General features: G+C 38.2%; 1 protein-coding gene across 5 annotated transcripts in view; it reads left to right on the forward strand.

The window, feature by feature from the left end:
* The window catches only part of MAGI2 (membrane associated guanylate kinase, WW and PDZ domain containing 2), a 771,045-nt gene that overhangs the window by 379,891 nt on the left and 367,126 nt on the right, over positions 1-24,028 (forward strand). The window contains exon 1 of one of the 5 annotated variants that reach the window (XM_032182512.1): positions 8,121-8,262. The exons of the other annotated variants lie outside the window; for them this stretch is intronic. The gene's annotated coding sequence lies outside the window, so the exon portion shown is untranslated. Of the gene's footprint in view, positions 1-8,120; positions 8,263-24,028 lie in introns of those variants that run through there. 5 annotated transcript variants of the gene reach the window in all.

Below are 24,028 nucleotides of genomic sequence, written 5' to 3' on the forward strand. Positions count from 1 at the left end.
TGGAGTGCCAGTGGGACTATGCAGTCCCCAGGGCCAGGCTGGAGGCACCTCACGTGCAGAGGTTTGCTTAGTGGCAGATGACGAGTCAACTAAGCTTCAGTGATGCTACATTAGACTTTGGGGCATTTAAAGTAAGGAGGCAAGGTGACACATAGTCATTCTTGGGGGAGGGGAGGAAATAATCTTTAAGTGATTCAGATTCACCAAATGGGTGAATTAGAAGTGGGACTGTAAAATGTCACTTTGTATGCCGCATGCAGGAAGCTGCCTCCTGCACTCCCATCCATTTTATAGTACAGTAATCCCATTGACTTTGCTGTATTTTTTTCTGATTTACACGTATCTGAGATAAACACAAAGCCCAGTGTCTTTCCAAGCCATCCATCTTTGTTTGTGGGGAACTACTTTTGAAAGAAACAGCTCAGCCATGCATAAGAGGAAGTCATAATCGAACTGTAAGATCTGCAGTGGCACATTGTGTTATTAGCTCCTGAGTAGTCTGTTTTATAGCACAAATGAAGTGGAACATACCATTTTTTCCAGCTTTAGAGAAACCATTTTTTAAAGCAGACCAAACTATGTCAATAATCTATGCTATTTGTTCTATTTTGCTCATATTTTGTCTGTGTACAAAAAGTTGTGCTGTCTTGGTATATTTTCTGTAGTGTACTTGAGCTGTGCCTGTTAAAATTGGAAAATACATTCTAAAGATATGAAAGACTGTGTTTCCAGAGGCCTTGGTGTTATTCTGTTCCTGAGTTTCTGGGGTAGATTATAGCCTTCATAGCAAGGTCTAAGTAGAGAGCCTTTTATACAGAAATCTGGTCTGAGACAATCACAGTTTCCTCCTTGGTGTGTTTCTTTTGTTTTTGTCTGCAAACATAGGAGTAAAATAAAATTATATATCCCATGTATATGCTACCCTAAACTGATACTGTCATAGGATACACTCAAGAATAATTATTTTCGAACTTTACACAGCAAGTGTACAAAGCCACACAAAAAGGTTATAATTACAATCACTTACTGTTCTTTATTGTGCTAGTGTACTTTGGGTTGTGATGAAGTAACGAGCTGAAAAAGACGTTATATATTATTTGATTTTAATTAAATAATGTTTCATACATTCATCCTTAGAAAAGATGATTCATTAAAAAAAAAATAATAAAATAAAGAAATACTCCAGCATCAACAAAGTGGTCTATAAAAAGCTTGAGATTTTATTTTTCTTTTTTTCAAAATTTAATCTTAAAGGGGATGATCTGCATGCTGTACATCAAAATTTTACAGTAATTTCAGGTTGCCCAGGGAAGCTGTGGGTGTCCCATCCCTGGAAGTATTCAAGGCCAGGCTTGATGGGGCTTTGGGCAACCTGTTCTAGTGCGAGGTGTCCCTGCCCATGGCAGGGGGTTTGGAACTACATGTTCCTTAAGGCCCCTTCCAATACAAACCATCCTATGATTCTCTGAGTCTGAGACTCTGAAGGTAATTATTTCATTCTATTGCATTAGAAAGCTGTAGTAATAATAGTGGTATCCACCTTCTGACTAATTGGTCTGTGTTATGGATTTAAAGATTGCGATGCTATATTATCAACTCAGTTTTCACAAAGTTATTTATTTCATCAAGAACCTTTAGAAATATCTATCACTTCTGGATTCTGCTTTGTATCTGTATTCTATTTGAAAATATATACAAATCTATACCCCAGAGAAACTCAGCAAACTTAAGCTCCAGATTGATATATGCAGCAGTGGGGTACAGCTCATGGTTCTGGATTACTGAAGATGTAAATTTGCATTGTATCCCTTTTTTTTCCTTGGAAATGTCCTATCTTTAAAAAAAAAAAAAGGGGGGGGGGGGAAGGGAAGGGAAGGGAAGGGAAGGGAAGGGAAGGGAAGGGAAGGGAAGGGAAGGGAAGGGAAGGGAAGGGAAGGGAAGGGAAGGGAAGGGAAGGGAAGGGAAGGGAAGGGAAGGGAAGGGAAGGGAAGGGAAGGGAAGGGAAGGGAAGGGAAGGGAAGGGAAGGGAAGGGAAGGGAAGGGAAGGGAAGGGAAGGGAAGAAACAAGTCAAAGTTAGCGTAATATTCTACTTTACAAAGGGACTATTCAATGAAAGATATTTCAAACTAAATATCAGTAGCCCTTCCTAAATAACCCCCTGATTTTTTGGAGTACTAAATTTCTTTAGATTCTGGAAAATGATCAGAATTTTTGACAATAAAGCACCAGACTAAGATGGCTTCCTTTATGTGATTACTTTTGAAAAAAATAAATATGGACATCAAATACAAATATTGGTTAGAGATACAGTACAGAGAATGTATCACTATTACTCCATTTTCTTTAGATCACTGGCTTTAGATCGGACCCTACATTTCTCGTCTTGTACAGCCTGACAGTGAGTTGTAATGTAAGACATTACAACATGTAATGTAATGTATAATAATAGATGCAAGAGTGGGTTTTCAATACTGCATGGATTTTTCAGAAAGTTATTGAGGTCACTAATTCCTTTCATGCAGGCTATGAATAGAAGTGCTTTTCCAACACTAACATAGAAGAAACATAGTCTGTGATCTGTTATCAATTCATAAACCTTTGTCTTGCAAAGTGACTGATAGTCTATTTAAAAAATTAAAAAAGTATGTACTGCAAGCAGAATCAGTCAGAGAGATTATAGGTATACTTCATAACAGTATTTTCTGTAAACTAAAAGCAATACTAATGGTTTCCTTGTTATAATTTCCAGATACAGGAATTGCAAAGCTATATGTTTTATTTTAAACATTATGCACACAAGGAGATGCCAATCAGAGTGCCTTTTAAAAATCAAAATCAGTGTGACTAGCAGAATATTGAAATTGATTCCCCTGACCTCTGATGGTACAGTGTCAGCCTGTACTTTATTAGTTTTTTGGTGTATCTAGTGCTGACCATATGTATTTGAGTGAGGTGCTACCACTGGGAATGCTGGAGGACAGACGTACGAATATGTGATTGTAGTATGTGTATAAAAATCAGTTTGGGAAGCATTTGATTGCCTGAAGGGACCAGAAGCAGTCTGACATGAGGATTGTCTGTAAGAACAAATGCCTGTCCCTCGTGGCCACTGGGACTGTTCCTGGAAGCAGAACAGCAAGACTTAGGAGAAGCAACTGGCAGGGTGCCAGTTTGACTCCTGCGTCTTGCTATGCACTGGCCATATTTAATGCCCTCTGCAGTCTTCAAGGAGAAGATGCATGACAGAAGTATTTTGTGTGATTTGGAGGTGATGACTGAATGAGCAGGGCATTCCAAAATAGAGTTATAGTTATAGGGCTAAGAAAAAGGTAATTCTTGTAAACCTAGGCAATATCTTTTCTTATCTCCTTGATTTCAGAGATTTCACTGGAAACTATCTTAGATAGAACAGAAAAAAAGACTAAAAATAAAAACATTAGCAAACATACATGTAATCTTTCTTCACATGATTCTGTATAGTATATTAAAGGTATGCTTTCATGCACAGGAGAGGCAATTGTCTCTCCTGTGCTGTCTGGTAGCAAGTTCTTGAAAAGTTCTTGAAAGCCCAAATATTAAAGTCACAATATATATTCACTGTATGTCATTTTGAATACTATTTTTAAAAGGTAATTCACAAATTTATATTATAAAGAAACCAACTGCAATTTACTCTTAACAGGAAGCAAATCTAAAATTCAGGAGTAATCTCAGAGATGCACGTATTATTTTGCTGCTTGTGTTCTGAATGCAGTCAAACTTCCTTTTTAGTGAGACACTAAAAATAGTCACGCCTGTAATGTATGTCATGAGTCAGAAATCAATAAGAATGTTCTGCAGGACAGTCTATTGATTTAATGCAATTAAAGTAAGACATCTATTTTGGACTTCTTGAGTGTGTGAAACAGGTAGCACTTTTGTCAATTGATTGTGTTTTGGATGTAGGTTTTGTTCAGTGCTAGTATTTTAGTATATATAAGGAGGCTAGTATATACAAGAAGGGTATTTTTCTTTTTGCATGATTGCTTGACAAAAAATATCTGGGTAAGCACAAGAAGTTAAGCACAAAATAAACGTGTTTGCTCAATATATTTTTTAAAGAGGATAACTATTAAATTCTTAGTTTAGAGTGAAATTCTTTAAAGTGCAAGGCATCAGTGACAAAAGTAGTATCTGTGGTAGTTTACAGAAAGTGTAAAACTGAAATCTGGTTTAACATAGATGAGTTTAACTGCATATGTACTAATCTTACTTCTTGTTTTGAAAAAAAAAAAAAAAAAAAAAAAAAAAAGTGAGAGGAGCCACTGACACCATGTGGAAATCTTGGAAAATGCCTTGTATAAAAATCATTTCCTTTCCAACTTGATAGTTTGCTATATCTCTTACTTTCTCATTCATCCATTGTTAATAGAACAGGGTGAAGAGGGAATGGTACTTCATAAGAATGCAGTCTTTTAAAAGTGGAAGTGGGCCTTTACTAAGGGCACAAAAGACCATGGAGTAGGGATGGCTGGGTTGGATTAAAAGAATTCAAGTCAACAAATCCCTACCCTCTGGTCAGTGGACCTTGGAATCATGAGGAGCCATTAACAACAGAATAGACTATGCTTTGAGGAAAAAAAAATGGGCAGAGAGTGTATCTGCATATATTATTGTTCTGATCATAGTACTGAACCTGTCTCTTTGTGAGTGTGGTCCCCATCTGTATGGCCAAAAGTCTGTAAATGGAGACAAAATATGATCCTTATCTTCTGGGGAGTGGGAAAAAACACTGGTATTATCTTCCTTTTTCTCAATATCTTTTTTTCTGTGTGAGGTATAAGGTTTCTGAGAATAAATCATCCTCCTCACCTAATTTGATGGCAATGTTTAGACCATCACAGTTATTTAGAACAGAATTTAGTTTTACCTCCAGAAAGAGAATCTTATCAGATGGCAACTGAACTAAAGGCAAGCTACAGGAGAAAAGGACACTCCTTCAGAACTAAGCCTCTTTTCACTAAATATTCCTGGAGATAAAAATGTCCCCAGTAATATATAAGGTGAGGTAAGATACACAGATGCACAGAGAAAATTACTCAGAGACATTGTTGGCTCTCAATAAACAGGTTTTGAAAGCACAGTAGCATAGACAACATTCTAAGGGTGCAGTGTCTCAATAAAAATGTCCACCATTGTTGTCATGATTAAACTTTAGTTCTTTCTCTTTCTGAAGGATACATGTATGTTTAACAGATTTATGTTATAGTATTCCTTTTCACGACAAAAACATTTCAGTGCATTTTTGAAAGATTTGTTGGGACATTCAAATCAGCCCCAAAACTAATAATGGCATTAAGTCTGAATTATTTGGTACTTTTTGTGCAATTTTTATTATATTCTGACGCTCTCTGATATATATGTTAGATTAATTTTTCTTATTTTCCTTGAACAAACTATGTAATTAATGAAATACTAAACTACTGCGAAGCAGCAAGGATGCCCACATACATGTTTATCCATTCTCATCATTTCCAATTTAATTTTCAATAACTTTGGTTCTTAAAGGGAAATCTATTTTTTACAGTACAGAGTTGCTTAAAAGGAAATGCAACTTAATAAAGGAACCTGTTGACTTTTCTGAAGATAAAAATAAATAACTAACTAAATAAAGTCATTTTGGTCAGCATTTCACAAGTAGGCCAGCAGAAGCTGGTGATAAGTTGTTGTACATTTATAATACAGAATCGCACATTCAGTAGTGCCACGCTGATGATCGCTTATGTGAGATGAGTGAACAGTCTATGTGAAACCCTAAGGCCTAATCAATTCCAAGTGATTTCAGTGCTTATTTCTATGCCACATACCTGCTGTTTATTTAATACAAGTTCTATCATTTTGTTAGTGCTCAGATGCCCATCACATCAAATCAGCTGAAGTAATCTCAATAAGCCTATGAATGAAAGAGCTGTGGTTTAAAATAGTATCTTGTTTTTGAGAGTGTTTTTTGTATGTTTGTTTTGTGTGCGTGTGTGTGTGTAACAGCAATGAAAGTTCTTATAAACTAGTGTTACAGTATTGTGAAGCTCATTCTATTTTCAGTGATCTTGTTTTGTTCCCATTTGGGCTCCAGTCCTCCAAACAGTGGGCATTTGTAAGGACACTTGCACCTCATCAGGTCCCTATTTAAAGACTTGAGAACCCCTCAAAGATCCACAAGTGTCCCCATTTGTGGACAACTGCAGAACCATAACTTTGTTGAACAAACCAAGGACTTAAATGAACAAGGTCATTCCACTGAGTTCTTCTTTTACAAATATTTTTTTAAGAAAATTCAACAACATTAGAATTTAAAAACTACAGAAACTTGAGAAAGAATCAAAGACATTGAGGAAGAGGTTAACATTGTTTTATTTCTTAGATAATAGCTGAGGCTGAAATTTCTGATGCATACAATTCTTTATAATTGTTTTGGTAAATCACTTATTCTACGTTCTGTATTTTTGGCAAGCTGCTTTTTTTTTCTACATTACAACCTATTTTTTATCTGACCTTCAAAATATTATAAACTTTTCATTTTTCCAGTAGGTTTTAATTTACATATTGTATTTAGAGCTCAGTTAAAACAAAAATTCAAGGTGAGCTGGCAAACTACTGCAGAAATTATTGAGTTATTGTGGTATTAGAAGTATTTCCTCTGCAACCTTTCCGTTATAAATATTCTGAAGACCTATATAAACATTACAGCTATCATTAAAGGACTCAGGCTGTTGTTGGCTATTGTCTGGCCAAATTTCCCAGGCAAGATCTACTTAGAGACTTAGTGCTTACTGCTCCTTTTTACTCTAACCAGTAAGGAGATACTTATCATTTTCCCTGGGGTATTTAGGGAACCTGGAATTTTCTTTTAGAAAGCAACTAGACAGGCACATTGAATCCTATGACTACAATCCTATGACTTCAAAGATAATTTTTTTTTGTAAATTTGATATTCAGTATTATGAAAAAATATAGGTTGGATTACTTTAGGATCCTAATTCCTATGTTATAAACTAAAATTTAAGGTACCCAGACATATATATTCAAGAAAGTAATATAGCCTCACCTATTAAAAAGAAACAAAACAAGCAACAACAACAAAACACGTCTTTTTCCTTTTACTAATTTAGTTGAAACACTGTGTTGTGACATAGTAAGTGACTTTATAAAGCCTTAGACAAGCAGTATGAAGGAGGTTCCACTTAACAACAACATTATTTCCATCTAAAAATAACTGATTAGATGGTAGGAATTACATAGGGTTGGGAGGACACTGACACTATTTGTGTCAGTTGCATGGGTTACAGTTAAAGGAAGATTCATAAAAGTTTGTATAAAAGACTGGATTATACAAATCAAGACATGATATGAATGGGATGGGATGGGATGGGATGGGATGGGATGGGATGGGATGGGATGGGATGGGATGGGATGGGATGGGATGGAATAGAATAGAATAGAATAGAATAGAATAGAATAGAATAGAATAGAATAGAATAGAATAGAATAGAATAGAATAGAATAGTTCAGTTGGAAGAGCCATTCAAAGATCATCTGGTCCAACTTCAGGGCTAACCAAAAGTTAAAGCATACATGTATTACTGAGGGCATTATCTAAATACCCAAATGCCTCTTGAACACATACATGCAATAGGCATCAACCATCTCTGCAGCAAGCGTGTTCCAGTGTTTGACCACCCTCACAGTAAAAAAAAAAAAAATTCCTAATATCCAGGCTGATCCTGTCCTGGTGCAGTTTTATGCCATTCCCTAACATCCTGTCATCTGTTATCAGGGAGAAGAGACTGGCACCTCTCTCTCCACTTCCTCTCCTTAGGAAGTTGCAGAGAGCAATGAATTAACCTCTCGGCCTCTGTTCTCCAAAGTAGACAACCTTAGTGTCTTCAGCCTCTGCTCACATTATATGTCTCCCAGACTTTATGCTAGCTTTGTTGCACTCTGGATGCATTCAAGTATCTTTACATCCATTTTATATAGCCAAAAACTGCACACAATATTCAAGGTGAGGCCACTCCAATGGTAAATACAGTGGGAGAAATGGCTCTTTTGACTGGCTGTCTATGCTGTGCTTAATGTACCTCAAAACGCTGTTTCCCTCTTGGCTGCCAGGGTACACTGCTATTTCATGCTGAGCCAGCACCCCCAAGATCCCTTTCTACTGAACTGATCTTCAGCCACTCATCTCCCAGTCCGTACCTGTGTCTGGCATTGCTCCATTACAGGTACAGAATCTGTCATTTTTCTTTGTTGAAATTCATGCTCTTGATGATTGTCCAATACTACAATCCACCTAGATCCCTCTGAAAAGCCTCTCATCATTCCAGACAGTCAACAGCATCTCCCAGTTGAGTACCATCAGCAAACTTGCTGAGGATGCCACTACTGCATCCAGACCATTGATAAAAATGTTGAGCAGAACTGGCCCTAGCACTGAGTCCTGGGGAACACCACTGATGCTGCCAGCCAAATGTAGCCCCATTCACTACAATCCTTTGAGCTCTGCCATTGAGCTAAATCATCAATCAGCATAGCATGAGCCTGTTTATCTTACAGTTGGACAATTTGACCAGGTTGCCTTGAGGGACAGAATCAAAGGCCTTGCTAAAATTCTCTTTCTCTGTGCCCACTTTCTCTGTTTCTCAATGGCCTTTCACCTTTCCAGAAAAACAAAACAAAACAAAACCAAAACCAAAACCAAAAACAAAACAAAACAAAACAAAAAAAAAAAAAAAAAACAAAAACAAAAAAAACACTTCCCCACATTCTCATTTCATACTCCAAGATCTGCTGTTCCCTTTTTCAGGTGTCAGTAAAGTAACACTTTTGTGTTTTCTTCCTCACGTTAGCCACTTTCATTGGACTGAAAAGGAAGTTTAGCTCCTTTAATTCCTTTAAGCCCACAGTTGCTCCACCAGGCACAATTTGACTCAATTTAGCTAATCGTGCCTGTAGGAGGTTTTCCCCCTTGATTTCTGTTTGGTTTGGGCACATGAATTTCCCAGACATCTTCCCTGGCTTTAGAGGATTGTGGGTTTTAACACGTTGTTTATGTCAGCTCTGATAGACCCCTGAAATACCACTTTCAAAAATGAACAGATATTTACTGTAACCCATGTAAGTTGTTAGAAACATTATTTGTGGAAAACATTGAGGAAGGAGATAGGTATTTATCGTGCTATTACCAAAGTTGGTCCTTGGTAATAAGTTTCTTCTCTTCTTTAAAAAGACAAAAAATAATTGCAAATAAAAGTAGAAAAATTGCAGTAGGAAAATATGCTCAGAAGGTTTCTCTGCACATCTGCTTTTACTAGTGACTGATCCTAATAATTAGGAGCAAACATACAGATCTATCTTTGTGCCTTGAGATATCCGTGTTTAACCAAGTATTAATTAATTAAAAATGAATGTGATTATTCATATTGACTTTCGGCAATATGTTCCTTAATGCACTGGTATCAAATGAGTAAAATCTGAATGGAATAGAATCTTTTAAGACTATTTTATTCTAATGAACTTAATTTTATTATTTTGAAATCACTAGTACTAAATATTGAAACATTGGAAAAAATGAGTTTAAACAATGACAAACCTCTGAAATCACAGCCCAGTTTAGTATTCCTACATACAGGCTGAGGTGTCTGAAAATGTAGGCTTATGTTTAAATACAGCCAAATCTATTATAACCTGATAAAAGCTTGCAACTCCTTTTTGCCAATCAGGCAGAATTAGTAGCAGCTTTTGAAAACGGTGATTTAAAGTAATAACAACAGGGAAGTACCTTTTCTTCATGGAATTATTTTAAGGCAGGCCATTGAATATGCAGTGAGACCTGAGCCCACTGGCATTTCTTCACATCAGTAGCTCAGTGGAGCTCAGTGGGATTACTCAAGAGTATAGTTTAAGCTGATCCAAGAGGGGTTGCAAGGAAGGGTTGTTTGCACCCTCCTGCCAGATTAGTGCATTCCCAGGTCATCTGGCAGCTGTTGTTTGATCCATAGCAGATACACCACTACATTTCTACTCTTCAGCAAACACTGCCAAGACCATGCTGGTTTTAACACAAGTTAGAATTGCAGAAATATACCTGCACAGACAACACTTGGTCTAAGAAAAAAGCTTTTCATTCAAATTTAACCCATCAAACACATTTTATCATATTTGAAATGACACTGTGAATTAATACAGGATAAGCACTTATGCTCATAGTGTCTTATGCTTTTGGTTTGGTATGGGGAGTCCTAGAGTCGGACTTTATTGTTGAACCTGTTTGGTTAGTCAGCAGTACCATACACATGAGACTTTTCTAGTTTGAAAGCCCAGGCAAAGCCACTGGTATGTTTTGTTTGCTTGTTTGTTTGTTTTTGTTGTTGCTGTTGTTTGATTTTTGTTCGTGGTGGTGGTGGTGGTTGGTTGGTTTGGTATTTGTTTTCATTTCTTGTAATGTTACTGATGTTTTCTGATAGCTGATGTAAACAAATTTGCACAGTAAGTAAAGAAATCTATAGAAGCTGTATTTATCTTATATTAAATTGAACTCCTGCTTATCCAATAGACTAGAATAATTGTAAGTCATTCCAGTCCATTGGATAAGTACATAATTATATATTTAAGAAAGAGATAAACATATACTAGAGGTATTAGTGAGGAAGAACTTTGGTAGCTGCAAATTGTTACAGATTCCTTTGGAGTACATCTAAAGTAGCTCAAGTTTTAATCAGAATTATGCATGTATCTCTGGTGTAGAGTGCTCTAATATTTACATTAAATGAGCAATAATGCTATTAAGGTAAATACTATATAGGAAATTATATTTAATTTCATAGTATGAACATATAGTGTCTCTTTACTTGTACTTATTATTAATTTTAGTGAGAATATATATGAATTCAATTATTCTTTTCCTTAAATATTTGTCAGAACCAGGTTTGAGATGCAACCTAAGGAGAGTTTGCTTAGGAAGTATGAAAAACAATTTTTTATCTCAAATTTCATTGCAACTCTGACAATTTTGAATATCTACACTTGAAAATAAGCTCTCTGTCCTCCCAATGCATGTTTATTACATAAAATAATGGGATTCAACTAGTCATATTCATTCTCAGTAAAGTTAATAGGACTTAGTCAAGTTACTAATTCTTGAATATGACACCCATGAAACATGAAATATGACAAAGTTAAAACAGACATTTCTGACCATACACGAGATATACTCATGAGCCATAAACTTGCAAATTCTTGTTCTCCTTCTGGATTCTTTCTCTGAGCTCTTAAAGCCGTTTGTGTTACCTACCATGACATGAAGTTGCTAGAATCTGAAATGAGATGAGTTAATGGCATTGCATTATTTCCTGATGACAAATTCATTAGCATATGTCACTGCTCTCACTTATAATTCAAGTCTCTGCTTGTTTGGAGCTCATTGCAAGGGAAAATCTGCAAGGTTTTATATTTCCATTTCTTTACAAATGTTTTATATGGCTTTTATGAAGTTGAGCAATGCATTCAAATGAAGGGCTAATTTGTGTGTTCTAGGGGCTACACAAAAATATGTTGTCTTAAGTTATTTAAAATCTTTGTCAACTGGAATGACCTACAGTATATAATTTGTATTTATTATATTAATTATGAATTGCATGGTTTTTTTTTGTTGTTGTTGTTGTTTGTTTGTTTGTTTTTCTACTAAAATAAAAAATGTAGATAACCTTTCTACACTCCCTTTTTGAACAATTCACTTTATAGTTCATTTCATTAATTAGGTATATGGAGTTAGGCTTTCACTGTGTTTTACTCTGGGTAAAAGAGTTGCAAGTGCAGAAAGGAGTCTTAGTTGTCCCTAGTTTTGCCAACGGTCCCAGGACAGGAGCTGAGGCAAGTGAACAGCACAGTATTCCCCAAGATGGGATGAACTGGATTCAGTTGGCCCTTCAGGGTGGTGTCGTTTACAGAAATGGCTGCTTAAACCCAAGGTAGCACTGAGATGTGAAGTAACACAGTAGTTGACAGGCACCTTAACCTGCTGGGTTTTAATTCTGTTCTTTACTCCATTAAGTCAATACAGTAGACATGAAAGACCTGTATTGAAAATTAGGAAAGAGAGATGTATTTGACTTTGGAGAGGCAAGGCCTCAACAGAGAGGGAGGACAGGAAAGTTGCTCAATGCCTAGTAGTTGGAAGAAAACAAAAGGAAGATAAAGTGGAAGAGATGAAGACAGAAATGGATGGATAATTGTCCTGAATGGAGACAGTAATGTAACACTGATCTTTTGAAACGAAGATTGGGAATTTGTAAACTACAGGTGGGAAATAAGTTATTATGGACAGAGAGTCAAAGACACATAACTGTCACAACTTGAGAACAGGGAATAATTGCCTTGTCAGAATATCAGTCAGTGAAATGACTATATAAACTGAAATTAATTTATAAAATAAACAGGTTGAATAACAGACAATAAAAACCGTAAACACAACAGTCTCTTCGTAACAAAATGCATATATTTATCTTTTAACTTAATATGGTCTGGGGTTTGCGAATAAAATAATAGGATCTGCATTTACCATATCAAGGTTTAAACATTTAGCTGATGCATTAGGTTAGATTCAATACCAAATTTAGGTAAATAATTGGCATTAATTGGCATGGATGTATTAGAATGAGTCCAGAGGATGAGGCCATGAAGATGATTAAAGGGCTGGAGCACTTCTCATATGAACACAGGCTGAGAGAGTTTGGGTTGTTCATCTTAGAGAAGAGAGGTTCCAGGAGAACTTACAACAGCCTTCCAGTGCCTAAAGGGGGCCTACAGAAATGCTGGGAAGGTACTCTTCCATGAAGTACCTAAACTCCTTAAAAGTATCCAAAATAAATAAAAGCCTTAGCAGGAAGAATTTGCCCTCCCAGCATGTGTACTTAATTTTTCCAAATACATTTCATCTTTCATAGAATCACAGAATGGCTTCGGTTGGAAAGGGTCTTAAAGATCATCTAGTTTTAACCCCCCCACCATAGGCAGGGATGCCACCCACTAGATTGGGTTACCCAGGGCCTCATCCAACCTGGTCTTGAACAGCTCCAGGGCTGGGGTACCCACAACATCTCAGGGCAACATGTTCCAGTGCCTCACCACCTTCCAAGTGAAGAATTTCCTAACATCTACTTTATATTATTTCCATTACCTTAATAAGATACAGCTGTTTTCCTAGAAAGCACATGCTCACTCAGCACCACAACTTTCGGCAGAAATAAGTTTCTAGTCATACAGACTAGAATTTCAGGATTTCACCATTAGTCATGTTAATTTTCCCTCAGTGCTTAATGGAGAAGAACAACAAGAGCCAGGTTTGAGTTATCTCCTGTAAGAGTCCCTCTGACATCTGCTATAGACAGAGCTGAAAATAACTAAAGTTAGGTGGGGTGAATTCAGGCCTAAATGGGAAATATACAACTGAAGCAAGTAAATTATTGTCTTCTTATTTCTTCATAAATATTCTCATTGTATGAACTTGTGGTTTGTTATATGAATTATTACAGTGTTTCCTATATAGTAAGATGTATTGTTAAAGCTATCTCCCCATCTATGTTAAATATAGTATCATAGAATCATAAAATCATTTATGTTGGAAAAGGCTCTTTAGATCATCAGTGCTAACTATCCACCTAACTACCAAGTCCACCACCAAGCCATGTCCCTAAACACCACATCCACATCTCTTAAATACCTCCAGGGATGGTAACTTCAACACCTCTCTGGGCAGACTGTTTCAGTGCCTAACCATGCTTTCCATGAAGAAATTCTTCCTGATATACAATCTATACCTCCCTTGGTGCAACATAAGGCCATTTCCTTGTGTCATAGTACTTGACACCTGAGAAAAGAGACTTGACGCAGTCCTTGCTGAAACCTCCTGTCAGACAGTTATAGTAATTGATGTAGTCTCCTTTCAGCCTCCTTTTCTCCAGACTAAACAGCCCCGGTTCTGTCTGCTGTTCCTCATAAGTCTTATTTTCTAGTCCCTTCACTGGCTTCATTGCCCCTCTCTGAACATGTTCCAGCAACTCAATATCTTGTAGTGAGGGGCTCAAAACCGAACACAGTAGAAGAGGTGCAGTCTCACCAGTGCTGAACACAGAGAAACAATCACTTCCCCAGTCCTGTTGTCCAAATTATTTCTGATTCAGACCAGGATGCCATTGACCTTCTTGGCAACATAGGCACACTCCCAGCTCATGTTCAGCTGGCTTTTGACTGACACCCTGAGGGCCTTTTCTGACTGTCAATTTTCTAGCCATGGTTCCCAAGCCCTATAACCCTGCATGGAGTTGTTATGACCCAAGTGCAGAGCCCAGCATTTAGCCTTGTTGAATGTCATGTGGTTGGTCTCAGCCTGTTGATCCAGCCTATCCAGATCCCTCTGTTGAACCTTCCTACCCTCAAGCAGATCAACACTCCCACCCAACTTTGTGTCATCTGCAAACTTACTGGGGGTGCACTTAATGCCCTCATCAATATCATCGATAAAGATATTATACAAAACTGTCTGCACAAGTGAGCTCTGGGGAACATCGCTTGTGACAAATTCACCGATTATATTTAATTAGATATAACATTAGATTTAACTCCATTCACAAATGACCTTTTGGCCAGGCCATCCAGCAACTTTTTTCCCAGCAACCAGTACATCCGTCCAAGCCATGAGCAGACAGTTTCTTCAGAAGGCTTTGGGAAAAAGTATGGGAAAAAGTATCAAATGCTTGTCCAAGTAAACAACTTCCACATCTTTTCCCTTGTCCACTAAGTGGGATGCCTTGTCATAGAAGAAGATAAAGTTAGTCAAAAAGGACCTGCCTTACATAAACCCATGATGACAGGATCTGATCACCTGGTTGTCCTGTATGTGCCATGTGATGACCTTCCCTGGCACTAAGGTCAGACTGACAGGCCTGTAGTTCCCCAGATCTTCCTTCCTGCCCATCTTGTAGATGGGGGTCACATTTGCTAACCCCCAGCCACCTGGGACTTCTCCATTACTGAGGACTGCTGGCAAATTAGTAAAAGTGGTTTGGCGAGCACCTCCACCAGCTCCTTCAAAACCCTGGGATGGATCCCATCCAGCCCCACAGATTTGTTTGTATTCAAGTGGTGTAGTAGGTTGCTAATCATTTCCCCTTGAATTATAAGGGTTTCATTTTGCTCTCTGTCTCTGTCATATCTACCTGCATAGAAGATATTCAGCTAATTTGGCCATCATCAGCTGCCAAATTCCAATTTATAGAGCTTTGAAATTTAGTACATGCAATTCAGGTTCTTTCCCTCCCTAGTAATGGCCTTCAGAAGGACAGAATACAACAGTGGTGACATGTCAGTCATTATTATTCACCCAGTGTTCCTTGCATTATTCTTTTTTGCTTTTCTTTTTCCCTCTAGTTCTCTGTCTCATTTTACAATAGTAACTGATGAGTACTCTCCATTATAAGGAACTGTGCCAATTTTTTTCAGGGCTGACCATGCAGTTGTTCAAATTAATTGGCAATTGTTAATGATCTGCCTTTTCTCAGTTGGGTTAAAGCAATCTGCACTGCTCAGGGTTATTTTATAGGGCAAACACAGCATCATAATTACAAGAGAAAGTACAAGAAATGCAGAATGGCATTAGATTGCAGACATAAAGAAGGGCAATTTTCTATGTAACCATTCTTATATCCCAAAGTGTTTAAAGCTCTCACTGTTTTATTTTGACCTTTGGACCATAGCTGAGGGATTTTTGTTTGTTCTTTAACTTGTTCTTTGTAGGTTAACTTGCCATTAAATTTACTACTGTGGTTTTCTTTTCATAAGTTCAAGGTATAAGCTGTTTAGAAATTAACTTGTTATTTAATATTCTATAGGTAGCAAGTGAGTAGTTAGATCACCAAAAAAGTGCATAAGGAAGAAAACCTTTACTGCCACCATTTTGTGTATGGGGAGTCCAAGGCAGAATGGTGGGATGACTTCGCTGCTGACCCAGCAGGACAGTATTTGGCCCAGCAAAAAACACTGTATCCATGTTTTCAAGCTAGATCCTCATACAGAGGACCTAGATAACATTTAACTTTCTTATTTTTCAAGATTTTTTGAAGAAATCTGGCATTCTTTTAATTCCATGTAAAAAAGGTTTAGGTACCCTCAGCACTGCATGGTGCTGAGCTCACTCCTCATTCACTAACTTTTGTAGCTGAGTGTTCAGCTTTTATTACTCCACCTGAATCCCTACAAGTCCATGGGTCCAGATGGGATTCATCCCCGGGTGCTGAAAGAGCTGGCGGACGTCATCGCGGAACCTCTTTCAATTATTTTTCAACGATCCTGGGAATTTGGAGAGGTCCCGGTAGACTGGAAGCTGGCAAATGTTGTGCCAATTTTCAAGAAGGGTCAGAAAGAAGACCCTAGCAATTACAGGCCTGTCAGTCTCACGTCAGTGCCTGGTAAAATCATGGAGAAGTTGGTTCTCGGACTTATTGAGGCGCACCTGGGGGACAAAGCAGTCATTGGTCCCAGCCAGCATGGGTTTGTGAAGGGTAGGTCCTGCCTAACTAACCTGATTTCCTTTTATGATAAGATCACCCGTATGGTGGACCAAGGGAAACCAGCTGATGTGATTTTTTTGGACTTCAGCAAGGCTTTTGACACGGTTTCCCATAGGATCCTACTGGACAAAATGTCCGCCATACAGCTAAATAAAAACATCATACGATGGGTGAGCAATTGGCTAACGGGCAGGGCCCAAAGGGTTATGGTAAATGGGGCTGTGTCAGGCTGGCGAGCGGTCACCAGTGGGGTCCCTCAAGGCTCCATTTTAGGGCCGGTACTTTTCAATATTTTTATAAACGATCTGGATGTAGGAATAGAGGGTATTTTGAGCAAGTTTGCTGATGACACCAAACTTGGAGGAGTTGTGGACTCAAATGAGGGTGTAAAGGCCTTACAGAGGGATCTGGACAGGTTGGAGAGCTGGGCGATCACCAACCGCATGAAGTTCAATAAGAGCAAGTGCCGGGTCCTGCACCTGGGACGGGGAAACCCTGGCTGCACGTACAGACTGGGCGATGAGACGCTGGAGAGCAGCCTAGAAGAGAGGGATCTGGGGGTCGTGGTAGACAGCAAGTTGAATATGAGCCAGCAGTGTGCCCTTGCAGCCAGGAGGGCCAATCGTGCCCTGGGGTGCATCAAGCACGGCATCGCTAGTAGGTCAAGGGAGGTGATTGTCCCGCTCTACTCTGCGCTGGTGCGGCCTCACCTCGAGTACTGTGTGCAGTTCTGGGCACCACAGTATAAAAAGGACATGAAACTGTTGGAAAGTGTCCAGAGGAGGGCTACGAAGATGGTGAAAGGCCTGGAGGGGAAGACGTACGAGGAACGGCTGAGGTCACTGGGCCTGTTCAGCCTGGAGAAGAGGAGGCTGAGGGGAGACCTCATCACAGTCTACAACTTCCTCGTAAGGGGGTGTCGAGAGGCAGGAGACCTTTTCTCCATTAACACTAGTGACAGGACCCGCGGGAACGGGGTTAAGCTGAGGCAGGGGAAATTTAGGCTGGACGTCAGGAGGGGGTTCTTCACAGAGAGGGTGGTTGCACACTGGAACAGGCTCCCCAGGGAAGTGGTCACTGCACCGAGCCTGTCTGAATTTAAGAAAAGATTGGACTGTGAACTTAGGCACATGGTCTGAACTTTTGGGTAGACCTGTGCGGTGTCAAGAGTTGGACTTGATGATCCTTAAGGGTCCCTTCCAACTCAGGATATTCTATGATTCTATGATTCTATTAGATGAAATCCTTTCTAATTGTAAATGCGGAATGAGTCAGCCTGTTCCAGTCATGATAAATGAACCTGATTAAACATTTTGTGTCAAATATAGCACAGTGGAAAGGAAAGTCAAGAGTAAGTGGATTGAGGGGCTGCATAATTACAACAAATGGTGCTCATTCACTTCAGGGAGGTAAAGCTGTGCAGCAACGTCAGCTCACTGAGGTCAGGAGAATTACAAAAATGTTATGAGCTCTCTTCTCCACTGGAAATCTGTCAGACAGTATGTGTATTTAGCTTTCTAGCCTCCAGATACCCTCTGAGATTTGTGTGTTTTTGCTGTACATGCCTCAAACTTTAAAGGTGAACTGAATGACTCCCAGTGACCTGCCCAGACCTCGACTGGAGTTTTCTGCTGGAACTGTCAATGAGGTGCTAATGCAGACTTCTGAGCAAAAGTCAGCTCAGACAGATAAATAAAAATGGAAATGTTTAATAACTGAAAGAAATAGAATCTGTTCTCTATAACTCCTTATTTACACTAAGTTTTAATTTGATTCTGAAATCTTAAATGTCTGATTTTATCAGGCAATTCTCAAAATTGTTATTAAAGCAAGCTTTCTTTTGTTTTGTTTTGCTTTTAGCTGATGAAATCCTTCTTACATTTCTGTCTGTGAATGGCTGTTTTGCAACATTTCTCTTGATTAAGAAAAGCACATTGTTTGCTTTTCAGCTTTCTGTTGTGCTCTAATATATACTGGCAAATAAAAGGAAGAGGAAAAGAAAGAATGGAAGAGTGTGTTTTATGGATTCTTAGATATTTAATAAGATTTTTCTGTTGCATAGACTAAAATTTATGGGGCTGTTGGAAAATATTTGCTACACAAGACTGGAATTTTGATTCTTCGCTGAAAGACTTTCCGGAATAACTACAATGCAAGTTTCAATATGCAATATATTTTTAGTATGGCCACCAGGGAAAAACTGCAAAGCTGGCAATTAGCATTTCCCATGTTTCAGATAAAATATCAATAGCACAAAAATCTGCAGTCCCACAAGAGCTCATCTATGAGCTTGACTTTGCATACACCATTAAAGTATTGAGGCTATGTAAGAGCTGTAGAATTAAGCAATTGTGTCAGGATTGTGCATGGGAGAAAGCAATGAATATTTGACCACCTCAGCTGTTTAGCCAACCTTAAAAATTTTCTTGACCTGACTGTTTGAGAAAATTTATGAAAAAAATCATAAATTCATTTGCATGATGGAGGAGAAAATGCAGTACATGCTGTGCTCTGTGACAGCATGATTTTCAGCAGGGCTTGTTTTAGAGAGCAGGTCCTGCTGCAGGGCAACCTCTCTACTAGCAGTGTCATCCTCTGGCGTTTTCTGCCTCTACAGCTTCACATCCCTTGTGCAGCTCATTGGCAGGTTGGTAGGATGCAGAAGGTGGGATCTCCTAGTAGAAGAGGGTCCACACAACTGTATGGCAAGCTTAGGAGGTGCCAAATGATTAGATGTGTCATAAATACTGCCTGTGTTTTGAAAGAACTGGAATATGAGTACAGCAATCATGTTTTTCTTCACTGATCAGTTCTCACCTTCCAATATCTTGATGGCTTATCTGAATACATTTAACCATAGATGCTATATGTGTCCAGTAAAACATGCAGTCTTATTTCTAAGGAAGCCAGGGTGCTTGTGTCTCTCCATGGTCACTCCAGAAATCAGTGGCAAACTTCTATTCCAAAGCACATATGTATTTCTCAGGACAAATACAAACTTCCTGTCAACATTTTTTATGAAAAATAGGAAATGGAAAATATGTCTCTGGTTTGTAACAAAAAATGTCTATTTTTTTTTTTTTTTAGTTCCTTATGTTTTGCATGTGGAGCTCTTGTGTTCTGTAAAAATGTCTCTTGTGATTTATTAAAATCTCACAAACTCAGTAAGCTTAGAACAAATAAGACTGAAGATGTAAGTTTGTACTTCAGAACTAATTCAGTCTTAAACTCTGTGAGAAACAATGTGACACAAAGACATGGAAAATGATTACTTTTAGAAGTATTCTATTTCTGTCTCCTGGTCACATTTTAAGGACACTTTCTAACTCAAGTACTTTTCAGTTCCATTTGCTATGTTATCCTTTGCCTAGAACAATAAGAATTATCTTCTATCTGTTGCAGTCTACTGTAATTCAAGACCCTGATCACTTTTCACATATGTTTCTCCCATGAATGTGGCTAGGCACGTCCGAGCTTTTCATCCCTCACCCCTTTTTTGGTTTCATCTCAGGTTAATTCCTTGCTGGATTTACATTCTCCAACAGGTGTGTATTACTGACAGGTTTACTGGTCATCATCTTCAGAATTGCTTAGGCCATGCTGTTATATTATGGTGCCATCTGGGGGGAGGGAGGGGGAAGGAAGAAGTAAAAAGGAAAGAAAAGTATATGTTGTAAAAGTCAAGTAACCATCATTCAAAGACAGATAAACCTTCCAGTTTATTGACAGGGGCTATTAATAGAATAATGATTATAAAATTAACAATCTGTAAAGGAGAACACAGAATGAGTTACAGAGGACAGGATTTATAAGTGGCAGAGAATGCACCAAGGAGTTTGATGCATAGCATAGAACATTATTCTGTAAACACATATAAGAAAGATTATCCAAAATTGAAGAGTAAGTCCTTAAAGCAAATCAAATACTTTAGCTTTGCTCCCACCAAGATTTTATTTTTTAGTTAATTGTCTTAGAAGGAATCATGCTCCTTGAATTTACTGAACAGGAGTTGCTGCAGATACTTTTGAAGAATAAAATTTAGTCCAAGAATTAGAAGGATTAGGTAGATCATTGTAACTATCCATAGAATGAGGATCTGAAATTAACCTCCAATAGAAAGATCAAGAATTTACTAGTTTCCATCTGAAGGCTTGATCAGTTGATGATCAGGATTATTTGGCATGGTGAACTCCAGCAGAAGGGAAATGGATTCCTTGACCTAAACAATTCCTCCTAGCCTTCCTTCTCTTCTGGTGGGAGCTGGTTTGCCTGAAGGCCCCTTTCTCTTGAATAAACACTTTACTCCTTGCATCAGGGAAGATTCAGTAAAACAATGTCTTTCTGCCTGTGGCTGCCTAAGAAAGCCTCCTTAGAGGTAATCACATTGGTGACATAAACCTTCAAGCTATAGTCACATTTTGGTGTAAAAACCCTTCTTCCTTCCCATAATAATATCTGTATCACTAAATCAAGAAAAGTCCACATTCATGACTGTGTTTTATCTCTCACTCATATACCACAACAGATGTTGGAAATCTCAAAATCATTCCTGGGTCTTCATGATGCTCTTTTGGGATAGAAAATTCTCAGTATCTTACAGTGAAGGTAATGAAACAAAGAGATTTTTCTGTGTAATACAATGTGCTGCCATTTGTCCTGGAAGCAAACAATTTTTGCACAGGAAAATATGCTCTGTAACTAAGAGCAACAGATCAGCTCTGTGCTCTATGGTAGCTACTTCCACAATAGTTCAATTCAGAGTTTAGGTGGCTTTGCAGTTCAATGTATTTTTATTTTTTATTTATATTATTTTTTCTGATAGACATACCTGGCAAGTCCACCTGTCTACAAAAACTAATATAGCTTCCACTAGTTCTTTTGAGTCCTCAAGCTACTGCCTCTTTTCAGATTTATACCTGTGCTTTGACTATATTGAGGCCATTTGGCAAACATATGCTCTGAAAGCAATGGTGAAGCTGCCAGGAATTACATGGCTTCCTTGATTAGTAAAAAAAATAGTAAAAAATAACCGAGACTTCAATCAGCTGTGATTGTCAACACCTCTCTCAGTGTTGGCAATCTACAAGCAGTGCTAAAACAGTCTGTAATCTGGCCCTGACTCAAGAAAATATCACTCTGAACTAGTAATCTTGCCAACAGATATCCTGTTTCAAATCTTTTTTACTTAAGTAATTGCCTTACGTTTACCCCCAGAACCTAAGAACCTTTTGAATATGTTTTAATTTCAGAGTGATGCATGTTCATTGAACAGCTAAGGACAGATATGCACACTTTTAGATATATCAGCAGAATACAACCTAATGTATCAAGAAGTGTTGTTTTTATGCTCTAAGGATTTAGAAAACAAAACTATATTGAGCTGGCTCTGTTTTCTCTTCTCAAACACACTGCAAATGTTGAGATTAGTGGTCGTTTCCTCTTACTAGGTATCCCAATTTTGGTGTCTGTTGACTCAATCAAATTATTTTGAAAAATTTCTGATATTGTTATAAAAATTTTACTTCTCTAAAATCAAAACAAACAAACAAATAAATAAATGTTATTCTTAGAGAAGAGAAATATTTTATTTATTTCTTTTTTTCCTTAAGTAGTTCTCACCTGCCACTTTGGAACTGTGCTTGTTTAACATTTTAGATATAAATATTCATATGAATATGTGTGTATATGTGTTTGTGTGTACTATGTGTGTGTCTAAAGGATATTCTTCTGTATCTCTGTATCAGATGATGCACATACATTCTGATAATTTTCCTCTTTTCTCCTTAGTTTTTACTCCCATCTACCTTCTTATCCTAACTAATCACAATTTATTCCAGCTCCTAACACTGGAATGGGCTTCATAGCAAGGTGGTTTATGCCCCATGCCAGTCAGTGTTCAAGAGGCATTTCTTCCCTTCCCTTCCCTTCCCTTCCCTTCCCTTCCCTTCCCTTCCCTTCCCTTCCCTTCCCTTCCCTTCCCTTCCCTTCCCTTCCCTTCCCTTCCCTTCCCTTCCCTTCCCTTCCCTTCCCTTCCCTTCCCTTCCCTTCCCTTCCCTTCCCTTCCCTTCCCTTCCCTTCCCTTCCCTTCCCTTCCCTTCCCTTCCCTTCCCTTCCCTTCCCTCCTAAAAAAAAACATTAAATCCAGTTCTGTCATCGTAATTAATATAACTCCTCACTCTCAATAGCCTGGTTTTCACTTCACTGACTTAAATATGATTATTTCTGACTACTCTTTTCAAAAACTGTAACATTCCTTCCGTCCTGGAATCTCTCCTTTGGGAAAGCATGGGGAGGGATGGCTTCATCTACCTCCTCTGCTGCCATGCTCTGATCTGCTGTTCTAATTTGAACAAGAAGACACCATAAAGATCTCTACACATTCATGATCATACTATAGGAACAATGAGATTTAAGCACATAGATCGTGGATTTTTATTAGAAGACTTGCTATCTGCTAAGACATGCTGAGGAAGTGAGGAATCTGAGTTCTGACCTTTTTTTTTTTTTTTTTTTCTCATTTAGCAAACATAAATTAAGATATTGTTATCCTTGCTTTCTGCCCACACCTTTGTTAAAGGTCATAGTTCCACCAGTAATAGAAGTAACGCAATGTTAATGCGCTGGTTCCTCAGCCACTGCTATTCACAGTCTTTGTCCTAAAGCACCCTCGGCAGATATTTATGTTAATGCCACTCTGGTTGGCAGTACCAGAGAAACGGGTATATATTTTATTTCTGACATGCCTATTTTGGGACTGTTAACTTCCCTGAAAGCATGAAGTGCAATATTGGTATCACTATCACCCCATGTCTGCTGTGTCCAAGATAAGCTCTCACACTGTGCTCGTTAAAAGATAAACATGGGGATAATGGGAAATTAAGTAGTTTTCATTTTGGCTTGAATGTTTTCATCCAGTTTCATTAGTCCTAGCAGGTGCTGGAAGACTGTGTTTTCATATAAAGGGTGCTTTCAGCATGTGTGACCACGTTGCCTTCGTATCATCAAAAAGATAGCATTACATCTTCATGATGCACAGTATAAATTTCTCCCAGATTTTTACTGTGACTTTCTTTTTTAATATGACCACTAAGTGATTTTATATGTAGACTGGGTGTTTTATATTTCATAGAGTCCTAGAATCATAGAATGGCTTGGGTTGGAAGGAACCTTAAAGATCACCCAGTTGCAGCCACCCTGGCATGGGCAGGGACACCTCCCACCAGACCTGGTTGCTCAAAGCCCCATACACCCTGGCCTTGAACACTTCCAGGGATGGGGCATCAGTGCTTCACCGCCCTCAAAGTAAATTTCTTGCTAAAGTCTATTTTAAATCTACCCTACCTTTTTATTTTTTATTTATTTATTTATTTATTTATTTAGTTAGTTAGTTAGTTAGTTTAAAGCCATTCCCCCTTGTCTTAACTTT

This window comes from Aythya fuligula, chromosome 1, assembly GCF_009819795.1.
Source record: "Aythya fuligula isolate bAytFul2 chromosome 1, bAytFul2.pri, whole genome shotgun sequence".
Classification (NCBI taxonomy): domain Eukaryota; kingdom Metazoa; phylum Chordata; class Aves; order Anseriformes; family Anatidae; genus Aythya; species Aythya fuligula.